The 6,194-nt window shown below is 41.7% G+C and overlaps 1 pseudogene; it reads left to right on the forward strand.

The window, feature by feature from the left end:
- The first annotated feature begins 672 nt into the window (after window positions 1-672).
- LOC112446890 (uncharacterized) lies at window positions 673-777 on the forward strand (annotated as a pseudogene).
- The last annotated feature ends 5,417 nt before the right edge of the window (window positions 778-6,194 follow it).

Consider the following 6,194-nt stretch of genomic DNA (forward strand, 5'->3'; position numbering starts at 1 on the left):
CTCAGTAACTAGTTAGGACCCTAAGACATGAAGTAACAGGCAACATTTTCTTCGTCTAACTAACCACACTGGGTCTCAGGAAAGTTTGTCTTTATAAAGACATTATAAGGGGCTTTTATTGTTTCTACAAGATTAAGAGGGGAAGATCAGAGAACAAATGTCAAGAACTACAGATGGCACACAGCAAGTATAAAACTTATGTAAATATTGATAGCCGGGAAACTGCTTTGACAGAGGTCCAGGAAATGTACAGAAAGGCTTGATTTATTGTCCCTTACTCTCTAAACAGACACCACCAGGCCCAGATCTTTGTGTATTTGGGGACGGCACTTCACACACACAAAATATTGAACTAATCTACAGACTATTAAAGAAAATAAAAAAGATTATAGTACTTATCCAGAAATCTGATAACAGGCAAATATGTTCCTGACTTCCTCCTTAGATAAAACTTATGATTCTTAGTCCCTTGGAAATACTGATCTTATCATATCTTTGAAATGGAGCATCCAAATGGTTGGCTAAAGCACCCTTGCTTGGGACTGGAAAAAAAAAAAAAAGAGAGAGAGAGAGATTTTAAAAAGCAAACTGCTACTTGATATTTCTGTAACTTCCATAACTGCCACAAATTTTATCCACAGCCCCCATAAGGTCATCTATTAAAGGCAAGTAATATTCTGCTTCTCTTTCTATCATATAAATCTTTCACCTTTTACTAAAAATTTCTGTGGAGAAGAATAATTCTGAGTTCAAGAGGGAGATGATACATGTATAATTATGGCTGATTTGTGTTGTTATACATCAGAAACCAACACAACATTGTAAAGCAATTTTCCCCCATTTAAAAATAAAAGTTAAAAACAGGCAAGTAAAAACCTTAAAATGTCTTCCCACAAATATTGGTAAAAGGCTTCAGCCATCTGAGTGGGTAAACTTAACTTGTTCCATCTGCCAGAAACACCATTTATATCCAACTATTCTTGCTTGTTTGGCTCTAGGTGAGTGATCACACCATCATGGTTATCTGGGTCATGAAGATATTTTTGTTCAGTTCTTCTGTGTATTCTTACCACCTTTTCTTAATATCTTCTGCTTCTGTTTGGTCCATACCATTTCTGTCCTTTATCGAGCCCTTCTTTGCACGAAATGTTCCCTTGGTATCTCTAATTTTCTTGAAGAGATCTCTAGTCTTTCCCATTCTGTTGTTTTCCTCTATTTCTTTGCACTGACCACAGAGGAAGGCTTTCGTATCTCTCCTTGCTATTCTTTGGAACTCTGCATTCAAATTGGAGTATCTTTCCTTTTCTCCTTTGCTTTTCTCTTCCCTTCTTTAAACAGCTATTTGTAAGGCCTCATTACAAGAGGCTGTTTGCTATGACCAGTGCGTTCTCTTGGCAAAACTCTATTAGCCTTTGCCCTGCTTCATTCCATATTGCAAGGCCAAATTTGCCTGTTACCCCAGGTGTTTCTTGACTTCCTACTTTCGCATTCCAGTCCTCTAGAATGAAAAGGACATCTTTTTTGGGTGTTAGTTCTAAAAGGTCTTGTAGGTCTTCACAGAACCATTCAACTTCAGCTTCTTCAGCATTACTGGTTGGGGCATAGGCTTGGATCACTGTGGTATTGAATGATTTGCCTTGGAAACAAACACAGATCATTCTGTCGTTTTTGAGATTGCATCCAAGTACTGCATTTTGGACTCTTTTGTCTTCACATTCCAAGTGAGATGGTAGGTGTTGAGAGAGGGCATCAGAGGGCAGACACACTGAAATCATAACCACAGAAAACTATCCAATCTGACCACATGGACCACAGTCTTGTCTAACTCAATGAAGCTAAGCCATGCCGTGTGGGGCCATGCAAGACGGGCGGGTCATGGTGGAGAGGTCTGACAGAATGTGGTCCACTGGAGAAGGGAATGGCAAACCACTTCAGTATTCTTGCCTTGAGAACCCCATGAACAGAGAAGAGGCAAAATGATAGGATACTGAAAGAGGAACTCCCCAGGTCGGTAGGTACCCAATATGCTACAGGAGATCAGTGGAGAAATAACTCCAGGGAGAATGAAGGGATGGAGCCAAAGCAAAACAATACCCAGTTGTGGGTGTGACTGGTGATAGAAGCAAGGTCCAATGCTGTAGAGAGCAATATTGCAGATGAACCTGGAATGTCAGGTCCATGAATCAAGGCAAATTGGAAGTGGTCAAACAGGAGATGGCAAGAGTGAATGTTGACATTCTAGGAATCAGTGAACTAAAATGGACCGGAATGGGTGAATTTAACTCAGATGACCACTATATCTACTACTGTAGGCAGGAATCCCTTAAAAGAAGGACACTCTGTCTATCAGACCCAATCCCTTAAATCTACTTCTCACTTCCACTGTATAATCATAAGGGATTTGATTTAGGTCATACCTGAATGGGCTAGTGGTTTTTCCCTACTTTCTTCAATTTAAGTCTGAATTTGGCAATAAGGAGTTCATGATCTGAGCCACAGTCTCATCCTGGAATGTGAAGTCAAGTGGGCCTTAGGAAGCATCACTATGAACAAACCTAGTGGAGGTGATGGAATTCCAGTGGAGCTATTTCAAATCCTGAAAGATGATGCTGTGAAAGTGCTGCACTCAATATGCCAGCAAATTTGGAAAACTCAGCAGAGGCCACAGGACTGGAAAAGGTCAGTTTTCATTCCAATCCCAAAGAAAGGCAATGCCAAAGAATGCTCAAACTACCACACAATTGCACTCATCTCACACGCTAGTAAAGTAATGCTCAAAATTCTCCAAGCCAGGCTTCAACAGGATGTGAACCGTGAACTTTCAGATGTTCAAGCTGGTTTTAGAAAAGGCAGAGGAACCAGAGATCAAATTGCCAACATCTTCTGGATCATTGAAAAAGCAAGAAAGTTCCAGAAAAACATCTATTTCTGCTTTATTGACTATGCCAAAGCCTTTGACTATGTGGATCACAATCAACTGTGGAAAATTCTGAAAGAGATAGGAATACCAGACCACCTGACCTGCCTCTTGAGAAACCTGTATGCAGGTCAGGAAGCAACAATTAGAACTGGACATGGAACAACAGATTGATTCCAAATAGGAAAAGGAGTACGTCAAGGCTGTATATTGTCACCCTGCTTATTTAACTTATATGCAGAGTACATCATGAGACACACTGGGCTGGAAGAAGACAAGCTGGAGTCAAGGTTGCCGGGAGAAATATCAATAACCTCAGATATGCAGATGATACCATCCTTATGGCAGAAAGTGAAGAGGAACTAAAAAGCCTCTTAATGAAAGTGAAAGAGGAGAGGGAAAAAGTTGGCTTAAGTCTCAACATTCAGAAAACTAAGATCATGGCATCCGGTCTCATCAGTTCATGGGAAATAGATGGGGAAACAGTGGAAACAGTGTCACACTTCATTTTTTTGGGCTCCAAAATCACTGCAGATGGTGATTGCAGCCATGAAATTAAAAGACACTTACTCCTTGGAAGGAAAGTTATGACCAACCTAGATAGCATATTCAAAAGCAGAGATATTACTTTGCCAACAAAGGTCTGTCTAGTCAAGGCTATGGTTTTTCCAGTAGTCATGTATGGATGTGGGAGTTCGACTGTGAAGAAAGCTGAGTGCTGAAGAATTGATGCTTTGAACAGTGGTGTTGGAGAAGACTCTTTAGAGTCCCTTGGACTGCAAGGAGATCCACCCAGTCCATTCTAAAGGAGACCAGTCCTGGGTGTTCAATGGAAGGACTGATGCTGAAGTTGAAACTCCAGTACTTTGGCCACCTCATGCGAAGAGTTGACTCATTGGAAAAGACTCTGATGCTGGGAGGGATTGGGGGCAGGAGGAGAAGGGGACGACAGAGGATGAGATGGCTGGATGGCATCACCAACTCGATGCACATGAGTTTGGGTGAACTCCGGAAGTTGGTGATAGACAGGGAGGCCTGGAGTGCTGCTATTCATGGGGTCGCAAAGAGTCAGAAACGACTGAGCGATTAAACTGAACTGAACTGATTCTTGCTTACCTAGAGAAGGAAATGGCAACTCACGCTATTATTCTTGCCAAAACTATATGGACAGAGGAGCTGGGCAGGTTACAGTCTTTGGGGTAGCAAACAGTTGGACACAAATTAGTGACTGAACAATAACAACAAATTCTTGCTTAATAGTTATAAGAATATAACTATTCCCTTATATTCTTTTATAAAACTATTCTTTTATAACTTCCAACCAAAGTGCAGGGGGAATGTTTTAGAATTTTTAATCATTTGAAGGGAGTTAGCTTCTTGCCCTAGGAATTTACTGTGCTGAGTTGCTCAGTCGTGTCTGACTTGCAACCCCATACACTAAGGCCTGCCGTGCTTCTCTGTCCAGGGGATTCTTCAGGCAAGAATACTGGAGTGGGTTGCCATGCCCTCCTGCAGGGGATCTTCCCAACCCAGGGATCGAACCCAGGTCTCCTGCATTTCAGGTGGATTCTTTACCCTCTGAGCCACCCAGTGATGCTGTTGTTTAAATGAATATTCTTATGGTTCAATATTAGTTCTCATGAGTTTACACTGCTCTAGGCCTCTGCCAGGTGATTTTTATCAGGAGTTTTGTGTTTCTGAAAGAAGAGGGGAGTCTATATACCAATCTTCCTTGATTTACAGTTGGGTAACATTCTGATAAACCCATCATAAGTTAGATAATGTAAATAAAAAAATGCATTCCATACACCTAACCTACCAAATATCACAGTTCTGACTATCATAACTCAAACCTCCCTGGGACACATACATTAGCCTACGGTTGGGCAACAAAGCCTATTTTAGAATAAAGTGTTGAATATCTGATGTAATATATTGAATATGCTCCTGAAAGCGGAAGACAGAATGGTTGTCTGGGTACAGAATTGTTTTAAGTATATTGGTTGTTTACCTTTGTAAACAAAATATATACTAGCCCAGAACAAGATTACATTTCAAATTCCAAGTATATTTTCTACTGAATGCATACCACTTTTACACCATTGTAAAGCTGAAAAACCTTTAGCCATTGAAGTTGCGGACCTCCTGTACTGTAACAGCAAATACAGACACAGTGCCTGCCATGTTCCAGGCATTATTTGTATGTTTTAAATCACTTAACTCCCCTTGAAAAGGTATTGTCAACATTGGCATTTTACAGATGAGGAAACAGAAATTCACAGAAGTCCAGCAGTTTGCCCACAGCCCCTCTGGGAGTGAGTAAAAGGCCTCCCTGCCTGTCCACCTGCTTTTCCTGTAAGCTCTACCCAACACTTCAGTAAAACTGCCTAATAAGGGCCCATCCGGACTTGGAACAACAGACTGGCTCCAAATAGGAAAAGGAGTACGTCAAGGCTGTATATTGTCACCCTGCTTATTTAACTTCTATGCAGAGTACATCATGAGAAACGCTGGTCTGGAAGAAGCACAAACTGGAATCAAGATTGCCGGGAGAATTATCAATAACCTCAGATATGCAGATGACACCACCCTTATGGCAAAAAGTGAAGAGGAACTAAAAAGCTTCTTGATGAAAGTGAAAGAGGAGAAGGAAAAAGTTGGCTTAAAGCTCAACATTCAGAAAACGAAGATCACGGCATCTGGTCCCATCACTTCATGGGAAATAGATGGGGAAAGAGTGGAAACAGTGTCAGACTTTATTTTTTTGGGCTCCAAAATCACTGTAGATGGTGACTGCAGCCATGAAATTAAAAGACGCTTACTCCTTGGAAGGAAAGTTATGACTAAGCAGAGACATTACTTTGCCAACAAAGGTTCATCTAGTCAAGGCTATTGTTCTTCCAGTGGTCATGCATGGATGTGAGAGTTGGACTGTGAAGAAGGCTGAGCACCGAAGAATTGATGCTTTTGAACTGTGGTGATGGAGAAGACTCCTGGGAGTCCCTTGGACTAGAAGGAGATCCAACCAGGCCATTCTGAAGGAGATCAGCCCTCGGATTTCCTTGGAAGGAATGATGCTAAAGCTGAAACTCCAGTACTTTGGCCACCTCATGCAAAGAGTTGACTCATTGGAAAAGACTCTGATGCTGGGAGGGATTGGGGGCAGGAGGAGAAGGGGACGACAGAGGATGAGATGGCTGTATGGCATCACTGACTCAATGGACATGAGTCTGAGTGAACTCCGGGAGTTGGTGATGGACAGGGAGGCCTGGCGTGC

This window comes from Bos taurus, chromosome 5 (genome assembly GCF_002263795.3).
Source record: "Bos taurus isolate L1 Dominette 01449 registration number 42190680 breed Hereford chromosome 5, ARS-UCD2.0, whole genome shotgun sequence".
In the NCBI taxonomy this organism is placed as follows: Eukaryota; Metazoa; Chordata; class Mammalia; order Artiodactyla; family Bovidae; genus Bos; species Bos taurus.